The sequence below is a fragment of the Kogia breviceps genome, chromosome 4, assembly GCF_026419965.1.
Source record: "Kogia breviceps isolate mKogBre1 chromosome 4, mKogBre1 haplotype 1, whole genome shotgun sequence".
NCBI classification, from domain to species: Eukaryota; Metazoa; Chordata; class Mammalia; order Artiodactyla; family Physeteridae; genus Kogia; species Kogia breviceps.
The window spans coordinates 132547078-132570331 of record NC_081313.1 but is presented as its reverse complement, the minus strand read 5'-3'; the positions used below and the strand labels follow the sequence as shown (position 1 = coordinate 132570331).

Below are 23254 nucleotides of genomic sequence, written 5' to 3'. Positions count from 1 at the left end.
CTGCCTGAGGCTCTGGCTGGTTTCCTGCAACCGCCCCAGCACGCACCCCAGCCTGCATCAGGCGTCTGCTCCTGCCACTCTTGCTCTGATGCTGCTCTCCACTGGGGCGGAGATGCTGTTGCCAAGGAGAGTGCACACACTTAAACAGAATGGATATAAAACTCTTAGAGGAAAGCATAGGCAGTACACTTTTTGACATAAATAGCAGCAAGATCTTTTTTGACCCACCTCCTAGAGGGATGGGAATAAAAACAAAAACAAACAAATAGGACCTAATTAAACTTAAAAGCTTTTCCACGGCAAAGGAAACCATAAACAAGATGAAAAGACAACCCTCAGAATGGGAGAAAATATTTGCAAATGAAGCAACTGACAAGGGAATAATCTCCAAAATATACAAACAGCTCATGCAGCTCAATATCAAAAAACCAAACAACCCAATCAACAAATGGGCAGAAGACCTAAATAGACATTTTTTCAAAAAAGGCATACAGATGGCCAACAAACACATGAAAAGATGCTCAACATCACTAATTATTAGAGAAATGCAAATCAAAACTACAATGAGGTATCACCTCACACCAGTCAGAATGGCCACCATCAAAAAAAATCTACAAAAAATAAATGCTAGAGAGGGTGTGAAGAAAAGGGAACCCTCATGCATTGTTGGTGGGAATGTAAATTGATACAGCCACTATGGAGAACAGTATGGAGGTTCCTTTAAAAATTAAAAATAAGGGGCTTCCCTGGTGGTACAGTGGTTGGGAGTCCGCCTGCCGATGCAGGGGACGCAGGTTCGTGCCCCGGTCCGGGAAGATCCCACATGCCGCCGAGCGGCTGGGCCTGTGAGCCATGGCCGCTGAGGCTGCGCATCCGGAGCCTGCGCGTCCGGAGCCTGCGCTCCACAGCGGGAGAGGCCACAACAGTGAGAGGCCCGTGTACTACAAAAAAAATAAATACATAAAAATAAAAATAAAAATACCATGTGACCCAGCAATCACACTCCTGGGCGTATACCCAGAGAAAACCATACTTCCAAAAGGTACATGCATCCCAGTGTTCATTGCAGCACTATTTATGATAGCCAAGTCATGGAAGCAACCTAAATGTCCATTAACAGAGGAATGGATAAAGAAGATGTGGTACATATATACAATGGAATATTACTCAGCCATAAAAATGAACAAAATTGTGCAATTTGCAGAGACGTAGATGGACCTAGAGACTGTCACACATAATGAAGTAAGTCAGAAAGGGAAAAACAAATATCGTATAATATCACTTATATGTGGAATCTAGAAAAATGATACAGATGAACTTATGTGCAAAGCAGAAATAGAGACACAGACATAGAAAACGGATGTATGAATACTGGGGAGGGAGGATGAATTGGGAGATTGGGATTGACATATATACACTACTATGTATAAATAGATAACTAATGAGAACCTACTGTATTGCACAGGGGACTCTACTCAATGCTCTGTGGTGACCTAAATGGGAAGGAAATACAAAAAAGAGGGGATATTTGTATATGTATAGCTGATTCACTTTGTTGTACAACAGAAATTAACATTGTGAAGCAACTATACTCCAATAAAATTTTTTTTTAAAAAATAAAGAGAATGGAGCCACCTGGGACCTGACCCAGCCTCTGAACGGGGTAAAGGCAGCCATTACCAGCATGTGCATGAAAACAACAGATTGAAAACGGTCTGGGGCTCTGACTGGCTTGCTGGGACTGTCCCAGTGCATACGCCAGCCTGCATCAGGCACTGATTCCTGTCCCTCTTGCTCTGGCACTGATCTCCACTGTGGTGGAGGCTGCCATTGTCAAGGAGAATGTGCACACTTAGAGGAAACAGAAGCAGCTCAGACTTTTCCCATAGGGCTTCTGCTCCAAAGCCTTGGGCCCTGAACCCCCCTATGATAGGGAGGTGACTGCCATTGAGCAGAGGAGAAGCTCTGGCTCATACTTGGCTATGGCTCTAGCCCCTCCATCTCCAGCCCTACCTCCCACTAAGGTGTAGCATACTTACACCTGTGGCATACTCTCCAGCATACTCCAGGAGAAGATGTGACCCATGCTCACTTCAGATACATCTCTCCCAACAAAGCCATTGGACACACACAGACTGCATAAGGATGCTCCCACACAAAGACACCCCAAGACAAGGATAGGTAATTGTTTCACCTAATTTCATAGAGCAGAGAGAAAGTCAAATGAGAAAACAGAGGAATATGTTTTCAAATGAAAGATCAGTAAAAACACCCTGAAAAAAATCCCTAATGAAACAGATAAATAAATTAGTAGATAAAGAGTTCAAAGCAATAGTAATAAGAAAGCTAACTGAACTTGGGAAAAGAATAGATGAACACAGTGAGAATTTTAACAAGGAACCAGAAAATATAAAGAAGAACCAGTCAAAGCTGAATCATACAATAACTGAGATGAAAAATACACTAGATGGAATTAACAGCAGACTAGGTGATACAGAAGAACGCATAAGTGACCTAGAAGATAGAATAATGGAAATCATCCAATCAGAACAGGAGAAAGAAAAACAAATTTTAAAAATGAGGAGAGTTTAAAGTACCTCTGAGAAAACATCAAGCATGCTAACAGCATTATATGGGTCCCAGAAGGAGAGGAGAAAGAGGAAGGGGTAGAAAAAGTATTTGATGAAATTATGGCTGAAAACTTCCTGAAGCTGAAGAAAGAAACAGATTTCCAGGTAGAGGAATCACAGAGTCCCAGACAAGATGAACCCAGAGAGACTTGCACCAAGACATGTCATAATTAAAATGGCAAAAGTTAAAGAGTGAATTTTAAAGACAACAAGAGAAAAACGAAGAGTCATATACAAGGGAACCCCCCATAAGGCTATCAGTTGATTTTTCTTCAGGAACTTTGCAGACCAGAAGGGAGTGGCATGATATATTGAAAGTGTGAAAGGGAAACGCCTACAACCTAGGATACTGTACCCAGCAAAGTTATCATTTAGAATTAAAGGAGAGGTAAGAGAACTTCTCAGACAAGCAAAAACTAAAAGAGTTCATCAATACTAAGCTGACCTTACAAGAAGTATTAAAGGGTATTCTTTAAGTGGAAAAGAAAAGGTTCAACAAGAAGTAAGAATTTATAGGAAAGGAAAATTTCACTAGTCAAGGAAAATATATAGTAAAGGCTGTGGATCAACCTCTTAAATAAGCTAGTACAAAGATTAAAAGACAAGAATTGTAAAATCAACTATAACTACAATAAACAGTTAAGGGATAGCCATGAAGATGTAAAATATGACATCAAAAACACAAAATATGGGTGAGGGGAGTAAAAAATGTAGATCTTTTAGAATGTGTTTGAACTTAAATGACTACCAGTTTAAAATAAGTAGATATAGGTCAACATACATGAACCCCATGGTAATCACAAATCAAAACCTGCAATAGATACACAAAACCTAGAGAGAAAGGAACACAAGCATAACACTAAAGAAATCATCAGACCACAAGGGAAGAGACTAAAAGAAGAAAAGAACAGAGAAGAACTACAAAGATAATCAGAAAACAAGTAACAAAATGGCAATAGATATATACCAATCAATAATCACTTTAAATGTCAGTGGAATAATGCTCCAATTAAAAGACATAGGGTGGCTGATTAGATTAAAAAACAAGATTCATCTATATAATGCTTACAGGAGACTTTCTTCAGAGCTAAAGATACAGAGAGACTGAAAGGGAGGGAATGGAAAAAGACATTCCATGCAAATGAAAATGACAAGAAAGCAGGTGTAGCAATACTCTCATCAGACAAAGTAGTCTTTAAAACAAAGTCTATAACAAAAGACTAAGAATGGCATTATATAATGATAGATAGATCATTCCAAGAAGAGGATATAACATTTATTAACATATATGCATCTAATATAGGAGTACCTCAATATGTAAAGCAGATACTAACAGACATAAAGAGAGAAATTGACAATAATACAACAGTAGGGAATTTTAACACCCCACTTACATCAATGGACAGATACCCAGACAGAAAATAAACAAGGAAACAGTGGCCTTAATTGACACATTAGATCAGTTGAACTTAATAGATATCTACAGAACTTTCCATCCCCAAACAGCAGAATACACATTCTTTCCAAGTGCACATGGTATGTTCTCCAGGAGAGGTCACATCGTAGGCCACAAAGCAAGTCTGAACAAAGTTAAGAAGATAAAAATCATATCAATGAAACTAGAAATTAATTACATGAAGAAAAATGGGAAAAACACAAACCTGTGGAGACTAAACAACATGCTACTGAAAAACCAAAAGGTCAATGATGAATTCAAAGAGGAAATCCAAAAATCTCTGGAGACAAAAGAAAGCAAAAACACAATGATCCAAAATCTATGGAACACAGCAAAAGAAGTTCTAAGAGGGTGGTTTATAGAGATATAGGCCTACCTCAAGAAACTAGAAAAATCTCAAATGACAAACCTTTTATCTAAAAGGAATTAGAACAAGAACAAACAAAGTTCAAAGTCAGCAGAAGGAAGGAAATAATAATTATCAGTGTGGAAAAAAATAAAATAGAGACAAAAAATAGAAAATATCAGTGAAACCAAGAGCTATTTTTTTAAAAAAGATAAACAAAATTGGGCTTCCCTGGTGGCGCAGTGGTTGGGAGTCCGCCTGCCGATGCAGGAGACACGGGTTCGTGCCCTGGTCCGGGAAGATCCCACATGCCGCGGAGCAGCTGGGCCCGTGAGCCATGGCCGCTGAGCCTGCGCGTCCGCAGCCTGTGCTCCGCAATGGGAGAGGCCACAACAGTGAGAGGCCCGCATACCGCAAAAAAAAAAAATAAAAAATAAAAATAAAAAATAAAAATAAATTGATGTCTTTAACCAGACTCATTAAGGAAAAAAGAGAGAGTACTCAAATAAATAGAATAAGAAATGAAAGAGGAGAAATTACAGCTGATATCACAGAGATATGAACAATCATAAGAGAATACTATGAACAGTTATATACCAAAAAATTGGACAACTTAGAAGAAATGGATAAATTCCTAGAAACATACAATCTTCCAACACTGAATCAGGAAGAAATAGATTATCTGAACAGACTGACCATTAGTAGTGAAATTGAATCAGTAATCAAAAAAACTCTCAGCAAATAAAAGTGCAGTAACAGATGGCTTCACAGTGGAATTCTACCAAACATATAAGGAAGAGTTAATATCTATCCTTCTCAAACTATTCCAAAAAGTTGAAGAGGAAGGAACACTCCCAAATTCATTCTAGGAGGCCACTATTACCCTGATACCAAAACCAGACAAAGACACCACAAGAAAAAGAAAATTATAGGCCAATATTTCCAATGACTATATATACAAACATCCTGAACAAAATATTAGCAAATCGAATTCAACAATATATAAAAAGCATCATACACCAATGCACCATGATCAAGTGGGATTTATTCCAGGGATGCAAGGATGGTTCAATATCCACAGATCAATCAATGTGATACACCACATTAATAAAACGAAGGATAAAAATCACATGATCATCTCAATAGATGCAGAAAAAGCATTTGACAAAATTCAGCATCATTCATGATAAAAACTCTCATCAAATTTGGTATAGAAGGAGCGTATCTCAACATAGTAAAGGCCATTTATGACAAACCCACAGCTAACATCATACTCAATGGTGAAATGCTGAAAGCATTCTCTTTAAAATCAGGAATGAGACAAGGATGTCCACTCTCACCATTTCTATTTAGCATAGTACTCAAAGCTCTATCCACAGCAATCAGGTAAGAAAAAGAAATAGAGGCATCCAAATTGGAAGGAGGAAGTAAAACTGTCACTATTTGCAGATGATAATATATATGTAGGAAACCTTAGTCTCCACCAAAAAATTCTTAGAACTAATAAGTGAATTCAGTAAATTTCAGGAAATGAGATTAATATACAAAAATCTGTTGCTTTTCTCTACATTAATAATGAACTATCAGAAAGAGAAAGCAAGAAAAAAATCCCATTTAAACTTGCATCAAAAAGAGTAAAGTACCTAGAAATAAACTTAACCTAGGAGGTGAAAGACATATACTCTGAAAAAATATTTAAAAACTGATGAAGGAAATTGAAGATGATACAAAGAAATAGAAACATATCATGTGTTCATGGATTGGAAGAATTAATATTGTTTAAATGTATATACTACCCAAAGGAGTCTGCAGTTTTAATGCAATCCCTATCAAAATACACATGACATTTTTCACATAACTAGAACAAATAATTCTAAAATTTATATGGAGCCATAAAAGACTGAACAGCCAAAGCAATATTGAGAAAAAAGAACAAAGCTGGAGGTATCAGCAGTCTTTAGACTATACTATAAAGCTACAGTAATCAAAACAGCATGGTACTGGCACAACATAGACACATAGGTCAATGGAAGAGAATAGAGAGCCCAGAAATAAACCCACACAAGTATGATCAATTAATCTATGATAAAGGCAAAAATATACAATGGGGAAAAGACAATCTCTTCAATACGTGGTGCTGGGAAAACTGGACAGCTACATGTAAAAGAATGAAATTAGAACATTTTCTCACACCATATACAAAATAAAACTCCAAATGGATTAAAGACCAAAATGAATTGAAGACCTAAACCATAAAACTCTTAGAAGAAAATGTAGGCAGAACACTCTTTGACATAAATTGTAGCAATATATTTTGGATCTGTCTACTCAGGCAAAGAATACAAAAGCAAAAATAAACAAATGGGACTTTATTAAACTTAAAAGCTTTTACATAGCAAAGGAAACCATCAAGAAAACAAAAGGACAACCTACTGAAGGAGAAAATATTTGCAAATTATATGACTGATAAGGAGTTAATATCCAAAATATATAAACCACTTATATAACTCAATATTAAAAAAAAAACAACCTAATTAAGAATGGGCAGAAGATCTGACATTTTTCCAAAGAAGGTGACATACAGATAGCTAATGGGCACATGAAAAGATGCTCAACATTGCTAGTCATGAGGGAAATTCAAATCAAAATTACAATGAGATTTCCCTCACACCTGTCAGAGTGGTCTGTGGGCTGTGGTCAAAAAGACCACAAATAACAAATGTTGGAGAGAATGTGGAGAGAAGGGAACCCTTACAGTACACTGTTGGTGGGAATGTAAATTGATGCAGCCACTATGGAAAACAGTATGGAAGTTACTCAAAAAACTAAAAGTAGAACTACCATATGATCCAGCAATTCCACAACTGGATATATATCCAAAGAAAATTTAAAAACTAATTTGGAAAGATATCTGCACCCCAATGTTCATAGCAGCATTATTTACAATAGTCAAGATATGGAAATAACCTAAGCATCCATCGACAGATGAATGGATAAAGGAGATGTGGTATACATATACAATGGAATATTACTCAGCCATAAAAAATAATAAATTTTGCCATTTGCAACAACGTGGATGAACCTGGAGGGTATTATGTTTAGTGAAATAAGTTAGACAGAGAAAGATAAGTACTGTATGTTAACACTTACATGTGGAATCTAAAAAATAAAACAAATGAACAACTGTAAGAAAATGGAAACACTCACACATATATAGAGAAACCTAGTGGTTGCCAGTGGGGAGAGGGTTGAGAAGAGGGGCAAGATAGGGGTTGGGGATTAAGAGGTACAAACTACTATATATGAAATAAATAATATACAAGGATATATTGTTCAGGTCAGGGAATATAGCCAATATTTTATAACTTTAAATGGAATATAATCTATAAAAATATTGAATCACTATGTTGTACACCTGAAACTAGTAAAATATTTTAAATCAACTATACTGCAATAAAAAGTTGATAAATCGTTATTTCTAAAAGCTAAAATAAATGCTAATATCTAAAAAAATGAGTCCATTTAGTGAGCAAATAAGACTATCTCTGCTAAAAACTAATGTAAAAATATTTTAATTATTGCAGTAGCAAAGAGATTCAGGAATTTAGCCTATGGCTAATAGCTGTGGATTCAAGGAAAAATCTGTTTTGCCTTGCTGTACTAGGGTAAAAAATGGTTATGCATGTGTGTTTTTATATATAAAGTGTTATGTAACCAAAAAATTATATCTCTGTGTATTACTCATTTCTTTTATTTCTGAGTAGTATCTCATTGAATGGATGTACCACAGTTTGTTTATCCATTCCGAAGTTGAGGGACATTAGGACTATTTTCCAGTTTTTGGTGATTACAAAAAAGGCACTATAAATATTTGTGTGCAAGTTTTTATTTGTGAATATGGGTTTTCATTTCACTTGGGTAAATATGTAGAAGTGAGATTGCTGGGTCACATGATAAGTGTATGTTTAATATGAGAAACTTCCAAATTGTTTTCCAAAGTGGCTGTTTGTCTCATTTTGCATTCCCACCACAAGCAATGCCTGGGTCTTCCAGTTACTTGGTATCTTTGTCAGCACCTGATATTGTCACTACTAAAAAACAAACAAACATTCAAATAGGTGTGTAGTGGTATTTCACTGTGGGTTTTTTTTTTTTTTTTTTTTTTGTGGTACGCGGGCCTCTTACGTTGTGGCCTCTCCCGTTGTGGAGCGCAGGCTCCAGACGCGCAGGCTCAGCGGCCATGGCTCACGGGCCCAGCCGCTCTGCAGCATATGGGATCTTCCTGGACCGGGGGACGAACCCGTGTCCCCTGCATCGGCAGGCAGACTCTCAACCACTGCGCCACCAGGGAAGCCCCTCACTGTGGTTTTAATTTGCATTTTGTAATGACTAATTATGTTGAGCATCTTTTCATGTGCTTATTAACCATCTGTATATCTTCTTTGGTGAATTGTCTACTCAAATATTTTGTCCGTTAAAAATTTTTTTCTCATTGCTCTGTTTTTAGAGTTGCTTCTTTGAATAACTGTTTTATTTGAAATATAATTTGCACACCATAAATTCACTCATTTAAAGTATACAATTCAATGATTTTTAGTATATTCAAAGAACTGTGTAACCATCGACACAGTCAACTTTCAGACATTTTCACCACCTCAAAAAGAAACCTCATACCTTTATCTATCACTCCCTACCCCCCATCACCAATTCTCCCTCCCTGCCCTAAGCAATCCCTAACCTACTTTCTATCTGCGTGGATTTGCCTGTTCTGGACATTTCATATAAATGGAATCATATAATCTGTGGCCTTAAAGATTTCGGGGTTCTTTACATGGTCAAGATACAAACTGTTCTAAGTCAAATATTTGATTTGCAAACATGTTCTCTCAAGTATGCAGTCTTTTAATTCTCTTAACAGTATCTTTGAAGAGCAGAAATTCTTAATTTTGATGGTGTCCAGTTTATCAACTTTTTCTTGTATTGGTCAATCTTTTAGTGTTGTAGCTACGACATCTTTGCCCAACCCATGATCACAAAGATTTTCTCATGTTTTCTTGTAGGAATTTTTTCTTCTAAAGAGAGACTAGAAATCTGTTTTTTTTGTGTGAAATATCTCAATTTGTAAGTGTTTTTAAAATAAAATATGTTGGGCTTCCCTGGTGGGGCAGTGGTTGGGAGTCCATCTGCCAATGCAGGGGACACGGGTTCGGGCCCTGGTCTGGGATGATCCCACATGCCATGGAGCAGCTGGGCCCGTGAGCCATAGCTGCTGAGCCTGCGCTCTGGAGCCAATGAGCCACAGCTAATGAGCCCACATGCCACATCTGCTGAGGCCTGGGTTCCTGGAGCCCATGCTCTGCAATGGAAGAGGCCACTGTGGTGACAGGCCCGCGCACTGCGGCGAGGAGTGGCCCCTCACTCACCGCAACTGGAAAGGGCCTGCGTGCAGCAACAAAGACCCAATGCAGCCAAAAATAAATACATAAAATAAATAAATTTATTTTAAAAATAAATAAATAATAAAATATGTGTATGGGCTAGAAAAGGACCACAGCCTTCCAGTTTTCATATATTGGGATCCTCTGCACAGTTGAAAATCAGCTTATAACTTATAGTCAACCCTATGTTTCTACAGTTCCTCTGTATCTGCAGTTTCCCATCCGTGGATTCACCCAGTGTGGATCGTGTAGTATTGTAGTATTTACTACTAAAAAAAGCCTACGTGTAAGTAGACCTCTGCAGTTCAAACCCATGCTGTTCAAGGGTCAACTGTATTGTACGCAAAATTGATTTCATTTGGCGCTTTTTTTTTTTTTTTTTTTTTTTTTTTTTGTGGTACGTGGGCCTCTCACTGTTGTGGCCTCTCCCGTTGCGGAGCACAGGCTCCGGACTCGCAGGCTCAGCGGCCATGGCTCATGGGCCCAGCCGCTCTGCAGCATGTGGGATCCTCCCAGACCGGGGCATGAACCCCCCGTGTCCCTTGCATCGGCAGGCAGACTCCCAACCACTGCACCACCAGGGAAGCCCTCATTTGGCTATTTTTGATCTGTTAAAACAGGAGTTTCATATGTTTCAACTTAATGCTCTTTGCAGGTTGTTAAATTATAGACAACTGAGTCACAGATGTCTGCATGGTACAGTGACACATCTTGGTTTGTCCTTTCACTTTTTAAAAAAATTTTTTATTTCTCTAGCCAAGTGCCTTGATTAGCCAAGGCATTCCATGACAGATGAGAAAACCAAAGCCTAATGAAGTGAAGCATCTTGCCAGAGGACAGCCAGCAGGGCTCCACTTAGGTGCATGCATTATAAATCTCACATGTCACCTGGCACTGTGTTCTCCAAAGCAGAGGCCTCCACAAATATAATACTTGAACTTCACATTTTAATTATGTTTAATTATTTAAACTTTGTAATCAATGCAACAAAACCCCTCAGATATGTTGCATGCTAAATATTAATATTTCAGAGACAACCAGCATAGTTTCTTATGCTCTCAGTTACCTGGGTTGTGTGCAAGCTTGACACTAAATTTCTCCTTCTGTCTCTGTTTGTGTAATTACAGAGAATACTGGAATTGCAAAGCAAACTTTTAAATGTCACTGGCATTTCCACCTCGTATTCCTTGCAACCTGGGATTGTCTTGATATTTACAATTTTAAAAAAGGATAGGACTTTAAAAAGTCAGTGCTGAGGGTGAAACATGACTGCATCTGTCATCCATATCAAATATCTAATTTCCTATTCTTTTTGATCCATTAAAACGTCATTGTTCTCAGTGATTGACCTTATAATAAGTAAATGTTACAGTTTGTGGCAGAGGTACCAAAAGTTTTATCATTTTCCTTTTCTTGGTAAAGGAAGATTGCATTTCCCAGAGTTCCTTGCATCTGAATTGAGGCAGATGACTGGATGCTGAGGACCACTGGGGTGTGGGTGGAAGTGGTATACACTATTTCTTCCCCTTCCACAGAGGCCAGGGCTTTAGCATGGTGGAATCGTAAGATGGTGGTGGGGAGGGATGTGAGTCACTGGCTCAGGGATATGGAAATATGCCAAGAGGCAGATTTTTGATCTATAAAAGATCAAAATCAGTGATTGAGTTTAATACCTAAATTTTACAGGTGAGGAACTAAAGGGCCAGAGAGAAGCATGACTTGTCCAGGGTCACACAGACGAGGCAAGGCTAGAATCCAGTGTAGTGACATCTGTAATTTTAGTCTCCCCTTTCTTTTAGTAATGGCAGTCAAATTTTCCCACTCTCATACTCTGGTCATATGCTTCATACAGGACTCATCCCATCCCTCATCTTATGTAATCTTCATATGCTTCATACAGGACTCATCCCATCCCTCATCTTATGTAATCTATCACTCAGGCCTCCATGATTAACTTGGTGATGGACATATGACCCAGTCTGGACCAGTCAAAACTGATTCCTGGATTTTTGCTAGAGCTGCTGGAAAATAGTCACTCTTCATGGGTTATTGAACCAACAGGGTATGTCTTGAGCTGCTGAGGGCCATCTTAGTATATCTAGGTTGAGAATGAAGGTAACACAGGGGAAAGCAGAACTGAAAGATGAAGAGAGAGAGATGAGGTTTGATGATGTTGTTTGAGCACCTGAATCCGGCCATGTCTGAAGCCCAAGCTTTTATTCATGAACCAATAAATTTCCTTTTTGTGTTTATGCCAGTTTTGATTGATTTTCTGTCAATTGCTCCTGAAATTACTATGACTTATACAAACTGTTTTGTGCTTTCTTCAGTAACGAACAGGAATTACTGTATTTTTCTATTTTACTGATATGAAAATGGAGACCCAGTCCATTTGTAATCAGGTGCTTCACGTCTCATAAGATTCAAAGCTTGTTTGCTCCCTTTTGTCTTGGGAATGCCACACACAGGCACTCTTTGTTGCTTCCAGCCCCTGCCTGGGCATGGACATACTTTATCCTGCTTCACGAGAGGTTGTTGAACACAATATCTACCACAGAGTAGGTGCCAAAACACTGTTGAACTGAAACAAAGAGAGAACACCCCCCACCAAAAAAGTCTACAAAGTGTATGAAAAGGCGGTTCACAGAAAAAACACAAATGACAAGCACACGCCTGAAAGATGTCTAACCTCACTAATAATTAAGAAATAGAAATAATAATGAGGTACCACTTTTCACCCATGAGTTTGTCAAGGAGCTAAAGGTTGCCTCATACCTGGGGATGGGCAAATAGGCACTTTCCTGAGCTGATGATGGTTGGGTAGGACAGCACAACCTTTTTGGAGGGTAATTTAACAATTCTGTTAAATGTGAGCATGCACAAGCCACTTGGTCTCCTGCTTGAAATTTATTCTACATATCAACTCCAGCAAGTATGCAAAGATGCAGGTAGAAGGACATTTCAGTACAGTATTATCTGTACTAGCAACAAACTGGAAACAAATGCCCATCAAAAGGAGACTGTGTAATGAATCACAGTATATCCAAACTACAGAATAAATTTCAGCAGCTGAGAAGCACAAGGTGGCCCTGGGTGTGTGGGTGTGGAAAGGTGTCCTGGGCATACATGTAGGCAGAGGTGAGCAGGATGTGCTGCATGATGCTATTTATGCTGAAACAAAGATGAAATCTTACCCAAGTTAAGATGAGGTTCAGTTGGCAAGCAGGATCAGAGGGTCAGGGGACTTTTAATTTCAACAGATTCACTCTTCTTTACAATTTTTTTTTTTTTGTGTGTGTGTGTGTGTGTGTGTGATACGCGGGCCTCTCACTGTTCTGGCCTTTCCCGTTGAGGAGCACAGGATCCGGACGCACAAGCTCAGCAGCCATGGCTCACGGGCCCAGCCGCTCCGCGGCATGTGGGATCTTCCCTGACCGGGGCACGAACCCGTGTCCCCTGAATCGGCAGGCAGATTCTCAACCACTGTGCCACCAGGGAAGCCCCTACAATTTGGTTTTTTTAAAATTATGATCATCTTAAAAAATGATACAAATGAACTTATTTACAAAACAGAAACAGACTCAGACTTAGAGAATGAATTTATGGATAGACTGGGAGTTTGGGATTGACATATACACACTACTATATTTAAAATAGGTAAACAAGAACCTAGTGTAAAATAAACAAACAAATAAATAACCAAAAAAATTATGAACATATATTTCCTTACAGTTTACTCATTTGAATACCTAATAATGCGTGAGGTAAAAGCATTCAAAAGGCACAAAGAGGAGGGGTACAATTTTCTGGTTTCCCTCTCCCCTACCTGATGTAGAATTAATGTATCCGCAGCATTGTATTCAGAAGGAGGAGAGGGAGCAGAAATGAGTGAGAAGGGTGGAGGGCGTTGGCTGCTACTCTATGGCCAGACGTAGCAGTGGGCTGCCCTTCCTGCAGTCTCTGTCCTTGGCTTCCTGGCGTCAGGCTTCCTGAGACACCACTGAAGCACAGGCAAAGTCCTTCAGGGATGCCCCAGTTGTGGGTCTTCCAGGTCTGGGTCCTGCACCCCAGCGCCCCAGATAGTGAGACACTGGGGTCGACTGATGCTGGCCCCTTTCCTGCCAGCTCCCTTCGGGCCAGGTCTGCCTGGCAGATGCCCAAATACTCATTAGGAGAGATGGGGCTGTAGGCAAATATTTATCCCTGTACAGCTGCAGGCTGAGCCGAGGAGGCAGGTGTGGGGCAGAGTCCTGTTTACCCAGCGCTGAGCCGGGCGGGCGCTGCCTGTTTGCTGAGCTCCCTTCCTGGCCTAGTTCAGGTGCCCGGGAGGAAGCTGGGCAGCAGAGGATGTGCCAGGCAGGGAGTTAGGGGAGCCTTCTGGCCACCAAGCCCTGCATGGGCCTCAGTATAAAAGCCTGACTCCTGAACTGGTCCACCGGGTTGTATGAGGCTGGCCTCTTCCTCTCCGCTCTCCTCTGGAGGTTCCCTAGGGGTGGGTCCTTCTTACTCACCTCTGACCCCGGCTGACTCCTGCTCATTCTTGGGTCTCCCTGGCCACCTCCCGCCCCAGAGTGGTGGCCCTCTTAGTAGTGGTTATGTTTAGCCGTTGCCATGGCCCCGCAGCTCGTGGAAATCACATATTCATTTCCCCACACATTCCTGGTTAATGTTCGTTGTCTCTGCTAGATGCCAGAAGAGCAGGGGTGGGGACAGATGTTCCCATTTCCCCAGCACCTTCCATTGGGTCTGACACCTAGTAGGTGCTCACCAAATATTTGTTAAGTGTGAGTCTGAGTGAAGCCAGGCAGAGAGAACTGCACAGCCAAAGGCATAGAGGTGGGATGGAAGGGTTGAAAGCGGCTCATGAGGAGTGAAGAGACTGGAGGCTGGAAAGTTACATGGGGGACTCTGAAAGGTCTTGAATGCCATGCCAACGCGTTTGGTTTTATCTAGTCAGAAATGGGAAATTGTTGGAAGGAAAAGGCGATGTAAATAATACAACAAATGAGGAAATGATAAACTATATCTTTCGAGTTGAGCGGTATTAATTCTGAAACTCTTATGATGGCCAACAAGGCCCTATATCCTCTGCATCACCACTGTACCCCCTTTCTTATCATTCTCCCCTCACTCACTCTAGCCACACTGGCCTTGCTATTTCTTGAACACCAAACGTATATTGCTGCCCAGAGCCTTTGCACTTGCTGTTTCCTTGGTGTGGAATGCATTTCCTTTTGATATCATGATTTACGTTCAAACTTTGTTTAAAACTCAGCCTCCAAGTCACCTTACCAGAGAAGCCTTCCATGACACTATAGACAAGAGTCTCACTCCCCACTGCCCTTATCCTGCTTTGTTTTCCTCTGTAACACTTATATCTGTTTATCTATTGTCTGTCTCCTCTACAAGGATGTTGGCTCCAAGAAGGCAGGAGTGTCATCTCTTTTGTTCACTCCTGTATTTTCTAAGACTAGAACATGTACCTTTAGGCATTATGAATGCTTGTTGAATGAATGAATGAATGAATATGTAATATTAAGCCAAGCCACCCGGGTCCTGTAATGATGCTGACCGTTGCTTCCCTGCACCTAGCCGTTTCCTGTTTCCAAAGCCCTCACACAGCCATTAGCCATTAGCTCCTTTGATTTGCACTTCAGCCAGGTGGGGAGCACTGGGCAGGGATTATTATCTGCCTCAAAAAATGATTATCTATAGCACAAAAATATCACAATCACATGGACAGAAACCAGAATGAAATGCCCGCAGGCTCATGACTTAGATAAATCAATTTTTAAAATTTGATGTGCAAGAATCGTGGCAAAGAGGAAAGAGTCTTCATTTCAAGGCTGGTCTTCCTTGCCTTTGATTCCCAGCTCGGCTGTGTACTTACTCTGTGACCTGGGACGAATCAAGTCCCTCCTCTGAGGTTTGGCTACCCCTTCTGTGAAAGGGAGACAAGATAACTTCAAATAGGTATAGTGCAGAGGCATTTGAACATGGGCATTCCCTGGGTCACACTGTCCTCTGTGCATCCTTTTTGGTAGCTGTATAATATTCCACTGAGTGGAGTCACAGGGCTTTGCTTCATCAGTTGACTATTGCTGTGTGTGGTGACAGTAGCTGCCGGTCATTGAGCGCTGGGTCCTGCTGGGTGCCAGGCTGAGCACTGCACCTTCATGAGCTCATTCACTCCCTGCAGCTCAGGTAGCTGCTGTTTACTCTCCCATTATGCAGAGGTTAAGTGGCTTGCCCGAGGCCACCTGGCCCCTAAATGTGGGAATTGGAATTGGAAGCCAAGCTGTCAAATCTAAGAGCTTTAAACTAACTGTGTTCTCCTGGGATCTTTGCTCCCATTTCTCAGATGAGGAAAATTAGACTCAGGAAGGCCAACACTTGCCCCCAGGCAACACTGGCCAGGGCTGGGATGAGGCAGAAGCCCAATCTTCTGCTCCCACCGTGGGCTCTTTTGCATCCTGGGGCAGGGCCCACATGTCTCATTCCTCCTGAACTGGGGACATTAAGTACCCAGGGAGGGAGTAGCCTTCTAGTTTATGCCCCATAACTGGCTGCAGGCTTAAGAACCTGTCTCTGGTGAGCAGAGGAAACCTGTTTCTACTCTGGAAACAACACTTCTCTCCCTTCCCCTCTCCTTTCTTCCCTTTCCCCCTCCCCTCCCCTCCCCTCCCTCTGAGAGCTCTGCACAAATTAATCAGCAGACATCCGAGGCTCCAGCTGGGACAAAGTGGGCCGGATTCATTAGCATAGAATGATATTAATATCAAAAAAATATTAACACAAATGTGGTGATTCAGGGCAGGTGCCTGCGTCGGCCTGGCTCTGAAGCTGGTGCAGCCCAAGGAACCATGGTAAGAAGCCAAAGGGAACCATGTAGATGTGGAAAACCAGGCCAGGTCCCCTGGAAGCCTGGTGGGAAGACCGGAGAAAAGCCACAGGGTCTGTTCTCTCATGCAGTCTGACTTGTCCTCCCTTCCTGCTCAGGGGGCCTCCATGATTGTGCAAAAACACACATCCAGGGAACAGAACGCCCCTTCCCCGATGGTCATCGTAACCTGGGGCCAGTTGGAGAGGTAGAGCCATGCATCCCAGACCCGCCTCCTCTCACCCCTCGCGGTGTGACCTGCAAACGGATCCATCTCTTTGGGGCTCAGTGTCTCCATCTGGACCAGGAGGTCATAACAGCTGCCTCTTAGGGCTGCTGAGAGGATGGTGACATGGATGTGCTTTGTGGGATGCGAACCAGAAAGAGGAACGGCATATTCACCTCTCCCTCCTGCTCCTCCTTCATCCTTCTTTCCTCAGCAGCGCTAAACAGCAGGACTCTTTACCTTTTAGGGAGGATAGGGCTCAAAGCAGCCCCTACAGAGAGCCTTAGACTAGAATTCTCTTTGTTTCCTAAGCTATTTAATTCTTTACCCACTCACCAATGCACTTCATTCATTCATTCACATTTACTGAGCACCTCCCATGTGCTAGCCTTGACCAGGCACTGGGGATCAAAAGGGGAATGGGACATGATTCCCACCTTGGTGGGTTCCCTAGACTAGTGGGGATGCCTGTAAGGGGAGAGATAATGGCTCTAATATAGGGTAAGGAGAGCTGTTGATTTCAGGGACTCTGCAGCCTGGATTTTCTCCAGATATTTCAAATCTACTGTCTCATGGTCCTCATTACCATGTGGCTCACCCCTGTCACATTTTTTTTTTAATTTAGGAAATGTGGCCAACGTACCTGCAGTTCTTTGGAGCTGTGGGAATGTATCAATCAGGACGGGCTGGATTGTGCTGTGACAACGGGCAGCCCCGGCCACGGGGAGCGCAGGCGAGGGGTGGCGCTCCCTGCCTGGAGCCTCCACGTGTGGTCAGGAGAGCCTGGCAGAGGAGAGGCCCAGCGGGTGTCCCTGCAATTTGAGGAGGAGTCGCCAGGCCGCCTGGGGGTGGGACCACAAGGACATCATTCATTCCAAAAGTAGTTACTGAGGACCTACGACGTGCCAGGCACAGTGCTAAGTGTGGGGATACAGTTGTGCACAAAACAGACAAATTCTTTGCCTTTGAGGAGATGACTTTCTGGTGGGAGGGGACACGGGCTGTGGAGAAAGATATAAGGCAGAGCACCGATGGTGCTCACTATTTGGTATCGGGTGGTCAGGCCGGGCCTTGGTGACAGGTTCCATCTGAGCAGAGACCAGAGGAGACAGGGAGGTGGGCCAAAAGGTGATTTAGGGGAAAACTCTGTAGGCGGAGGGTACCGTCCCTGAGGCAGAAGAAACGCATGAGGGGCCCTGGGGAAAGCCAGCCAGAGCTGCAGGGGAGGGTGGGGGTGATGCAGGGGGGAAGGGGGAGGGTGGCGGAGGGGCGTGGAGGTGGGTTCAGATCATTCCTGGCCTTTATGTCTGGCTGCTGGAAAAATACAGGACACCCAGTTAAATTTGAATTTCAGATAAACAATAAATAATTACAAATGTTTGTTTTGGCTGCCTTGGGTCTTCGTTGCTGTGTGTGGGCTTTCTCTAGCTGTGGCAAGCGGGGGCTACTCTTCATTGCAGTGCGCGGGCTTCTCATTGCGGTGGATTCTCTTGTTGTGGAGCACGGGCTCTAGGTGCATGGGTTTCAGTAGTTGTGGCTCACGGGCTCTAGAATGCAGGCTGAGTAGCTGTGGCACACGGGCTTAGTTGCTCTGCAGCATGTGGGATCTTCCCGGACCAGGGCTCGAACTTGTGTCCCCTGCATTGGCAGGTGGATTCTTAACCACTGCACCACCAGGGCAGTCCCAATAATTTTTTAATATAAGTAAGTCCCGGGAAAATTTTTCCTTTCTCTGAAATTCAAATTTAACTGCGTGTCCTGTTTTTTTTTTTTTTTTTTGCTAAATTTGGCCACCCTTACTGTGGGCCACTGTAAGACTTTAGCTTGACTCTGAGATGGAACCTGTGGGAATGTTTGGAACAGAGGAGGGACAGGACGTGTCCAGTTTTAAAAGGATACCCTGGGGGCTATGTTGTGACCAGACTGAGGTGGACAGGTGTAGAAGCCAAGGGACCTGTCGAAGGTGAGATGGGACGGCAGTGTGGAGTTGCTGAGGGCGAGTCCAGATGAGTTTGGAAGATAGAGCTGGCCCATTTGCTGATGGGTTGGTTGGGGGATGGGAGAGGAGGAGAGGAGTCAAAGGGGACTCCAGGGCTTTTGGCCTGAGCAACTGGAAACATTGAGATGATAGCAGGAGGAAGGTGGGTGCATGTGTGTGCATGTGTGTCTGTGCATGCATGAGTGTGCATTTGTGTGCATATGTGTTGAGTGGGTGTGTGTGCATGTTTGGACACGTTGTTGAGATGCCTACTTGACAACCAAGGTGAGACATCAAGTTAAGAGGTTGGACTCATGGGCGTGGCATGCAGGAGAAGATGCCATTCATTTGTCACCAGCATAGGTATCATTCAAGGCCATGCCCTTGACTGAAATCACTGAGGCGTACTGTAGACAGAAGCGACCCTACAACAGGCACCTGCAAAGGCCTGGAGGCTTGAGAGTCTGGGGTGCGCTCGGGGCACTGGGAGGGGTTGAGCACTGATGGCTGGGCCAAGTTGGGGAAAATGAGGTTGGCATGGTCTCGAGGACCAGAAGCCAGGGAGGGTTCTAATCAGGAGATCACTGTGGTCAGACCTGTGTGTTACAGGGAGGGACCTTTTCGGGGCAGGACAGAGCTGGACAGAGGGGCCGGAGGGCAGTGAGGAGACTGGGGTGCCAGCCCTGGCAAGAAGTGGTGAGGCCTGACCCAGGAGAGCAGCTGGGGGGCTGCAGAAGCGAGGGCTGGCTTGTTGGGACTGAAGGGGCGGGGTGGCAGGCTGGATGTGGGGAGTAGGAAGATGTGTGTCCAGAGCCTTGGGGTGCTGTCACAGGGATGTGGGGGGCAGGAAGGGGAGCACAGAACCTCCCCCCTCCCCAGCACCCCATGGCCCCTGTGCTTGTTAGCAAGGAACACTCCTCAGAGGGAACATGTGTGCTGTTATTTTTAGGTTGATTATCCACATGTCTTGAAGCATTTGTTTGCCAGTCCTGGGTAAACAAAAGCCATTTGTCAAAATGAGATGTTCTAGCCTCTCCGCCCCTCCGCAGGCCAGTTGCCCGCTGTGAATTCCTGTTGCATCAGCAGTGAGGCTAATTAGCTCCTCCGCTTCACGGAGAGGTGTCTGCCTGCCAGGAGCCGTGCAAACCTGGAAGCTCCACAATATTGATGGTGCATCCTTATTGGAGTTGAGGAAACTGAGCCTGAACATCTGCCCTCCCCCAACCCCTGAGTGGGACTCAGCAATACCACCAGTCACCATGCAGCAGCTTAGGTAATCAGACTGACATTCCTAGTATGGAGCCCAAATCTGGATGCTGTGAATTCCATGAAGAGGCCTATTCGGTGTCTCCCCTTCTGGCTGCTGCACGTGTGGACTTTTTGGGTCTCTGGATAAAAGAGACCTGATGCTCTAGAGGAAGGAGCACCGGCTTTGGGCCAGGACGGCAGTCCTGCCGTGTGTCTCTGCCGCTCGAGTTCAGGGAATGACCTTGGGCTGGTCTCTGTGATGCAGCATGCAGGGGGGTTGTTAGGCAATGCTCTTGTGATCAATGTCTTTGGAAGGGAGGACAGACACAGGACTGGGAAAAAGGGGATGCCGACCTATGATACCATCTCGATGGAAGCTCAGAGGGAGTTCTGAGGACAGGATGGAGTTTCAGGGGTCCTGAGTTGAGGCAAAAGTGCTGGGCCTTTGCACCTGTGTGTCGATCGGTCATTGCATGTAGGTCCCCCCACCCTGAGAATGAAGTGGGAGGGGCTGACAACCATCTGCCAGTGGCTGCCCACTGCCGGGTGATAAGTCCTCTATCCCTGCAGGGAGACCTCGGAGGTACCTGAAAGAGCCCGCTGCAGGCCAGTCCTGGACAACTTCTGGGAGATGCTCCTCTGGGGGGGAATTTGAAGGGAGAGGCTAGTAGATGAACTACAGCTCCCTCGCTGAAGCTTTTGTGGTCTCAGGGCTGCAACTGACACTCCTCAGCAGCCCCCTCCACTAACCCTCACTCTCAGGTCTCATCTCTGCAGGGACTGAGACCCTAGTCAGCCTGCTCTTTGCAGGCTGGGGTGGCTGCACCTGTCAATCTACTGTCCAAATGGACAAGGAAGCACCAAGGGGACTACCTAGGTGTCAACATATTCTTCCTTGTCCCCAGATGTGACTGCCTTCTGATGACCAAGATCAGTTGCTCTGGCCAGGATGGGGACTCCTCTTCTTGCTTGCTGGTCCCCTGACACAAGGAGCCTGAAGTGCCAAAGAGGCAGCTGTAGCTTACAGTTTAAGGGACTCTTGCTGTGTCCACTGGCAGAAGTGTCCTCCCTTTGGAAACGAGGGTGTCCAAACCCACAGAACTCAGAGCTGAGGGATGGAGAGCACAGATTCCCTAAGTGGGTCACTGGGAGTGATGGGAAGTAGGGCCTCTTTGGCCTCCACCCCTTGGTTCTTAGACCCATGTGTCCTACCCACAGGGGATGCAGTATTATACAAGGGATTTGATTTAAAGTGATACTGCATCTCGGAGGATGGTGCCAAAGCCTCATGAAGTATTGTCTTTGAGTTGGCTTTTCCGCTGCGTCCACGCTGTTACACTGCTCCATCTGGCCGCAGCTTTTGGGTGGTGGTGTGTGTGATGTTACCTGTGGATCCCATGGTCGTGGGCCAGCCCACTCCCACAACTCCCAGGTTATCGCTGTTAAGGTGGGTTGTTTGGTCTGATGTGATGTTACGTGGGTTCACGTGCCACTGGATCAAATATTTCATAAGCCCTTGGGTAGAGAGCCGTGGGCAGGAAAGACAAGTCTATGCCTGAAACATATCTCTATTCCTGGTCTTTCCAGAGTGGAGGGGTCCAAGGTAGTCATTTGCCACATACTGACCCAAACCAATCTAGGGTTTTGTCCTCCTCTTTAGCTGGTGGCACAAGATCCCTGATATGGTGGTTTATGAGAACTGAGGGTGCTGGTACAATAGTGGTGGATGACAGGGGTCTTTCTACCTGTTGTATAGCTTGCCGTGAACTCAAACCCTGCTCATGTTCAGTTCATTATGTGCCCACTTTCTGAGTTGGTGGGTCTGACAGACCCAGCTCATGAGGGGCAGTTCTGGCCACGTGATCACTTGGTGTCTCATGATTGGGTGCCCTGTTTTTCGGGAGCACACTATGACCTGTTTTTCAAAAGGTGTATAAGTCTTTGCTATAAATTATACATTTGCTTAAAAGTCCCTAAGGTCTCCATTGTGGTTCTCTCCTTGGAGTTTGCCATACTTCATGTGGCAGCCTTTCCTATATGCTAAGTTGGATGGCCCAAGCAATAAGGCTGAAGATACCAGCAGCTGGAAACTTCTGTGAAGTACTTTCTTGCTCTGGGCCTTGGCAGCCCTTCATGTCACTGGCATATAGGATTGGAGCAGTACTCCCAGCTAATGGAATATGCTGTTGCCTCCAGACACATCCATCAGGTGTTGTATTTTCTTCGTTATGATGGGAGACAAAAGGTGAAATAATTTGTCTTTATTGTGGAGGTATACCCCAGTATTTACCAGACCACTAGATTCCCAGAAATTTTACTGATGTGGTGGGCCCCTGGATCTTTATTAGTTTTCTTTCTCACCCTCTGGCCTCCAGTATGCTGGCACCTCTTGTTCATCAGCCCTGTCAGCATGATGTGGTCTGTGTAATGGATCAATGTGACATTCTGCAGCATGGCTGAATGGTCCTGATCTCCTTGGACCACGAGGACAGAGCCCTGGTGAAAGTAGTGAATGTGTATTGTCATCTGTTCCTTGTAAATGTGTACTCTTCCTGACTCTCTTTCTTGATTGGGATAGAAGAGAATGCATTTAGCAAATGAATGGCTTCATAATCTGTACCCGAGTTCATATTAATCTGCTCTAGCAGCCACGTCACACCTGGCAAGGCACCTGCAATTGGGAATGCCACTTTTTGCATTTCTGGTAGTCTATGGTTTCCACGGGGGCCAGACCGGTGAGTTACATGGAATGAAGATAAGAATTACTACCCTGCATCCTTTAGATCTTTTTGAATGGCACTAATCTTTGTCATCCCCTGGGGATGAGATACTGTTTTTGATTTACTCTTTTAGCCAGAAGGGGCAGTTCCCATCATGACAGCTCTTACCTCATAGGATAAGAAGGGGGTGTGTGCCAATTACTAAATATGTCTCTTCTAATTTTGCATTTGGAGACCATTGCGGGGGGATGCAGTTGGACCTGTTGTGAGCTGGTCCTGGGCTAGAACTCCATTTATCACCTGGCCACCTTAGTAGGGAGCATGATGATGCT

At 43.8% G+C, this 23254-nt stretch overlaps 1 protein-coding gene across 2 annotated transcripts in view; it reads left to right on the top strand.

The window, feature by feature from the left end:
• THOC3 (THO complex subunit 3) overlaps positions 1-23254 on the top strand; it is a 113840-nt gene that overhangs the window by 54052 nt on the left and 36534 nt on the right. The window contains exon 7 of one of the 2 annotated variants that reach the window (XR_010840286.1): positions 11811-12018. The exons of the other annotated variant lie outside the window; for it this stretch is intronic. The gene's annotated coding sequence lies outside the window, so the exon portion shown is untranslated. Of the gene's footprint in view, positions 1-11810; positions 12019-23254 lie in introns of those variants that run through there. 2 annotated transcript variants of the gene reach the window in all.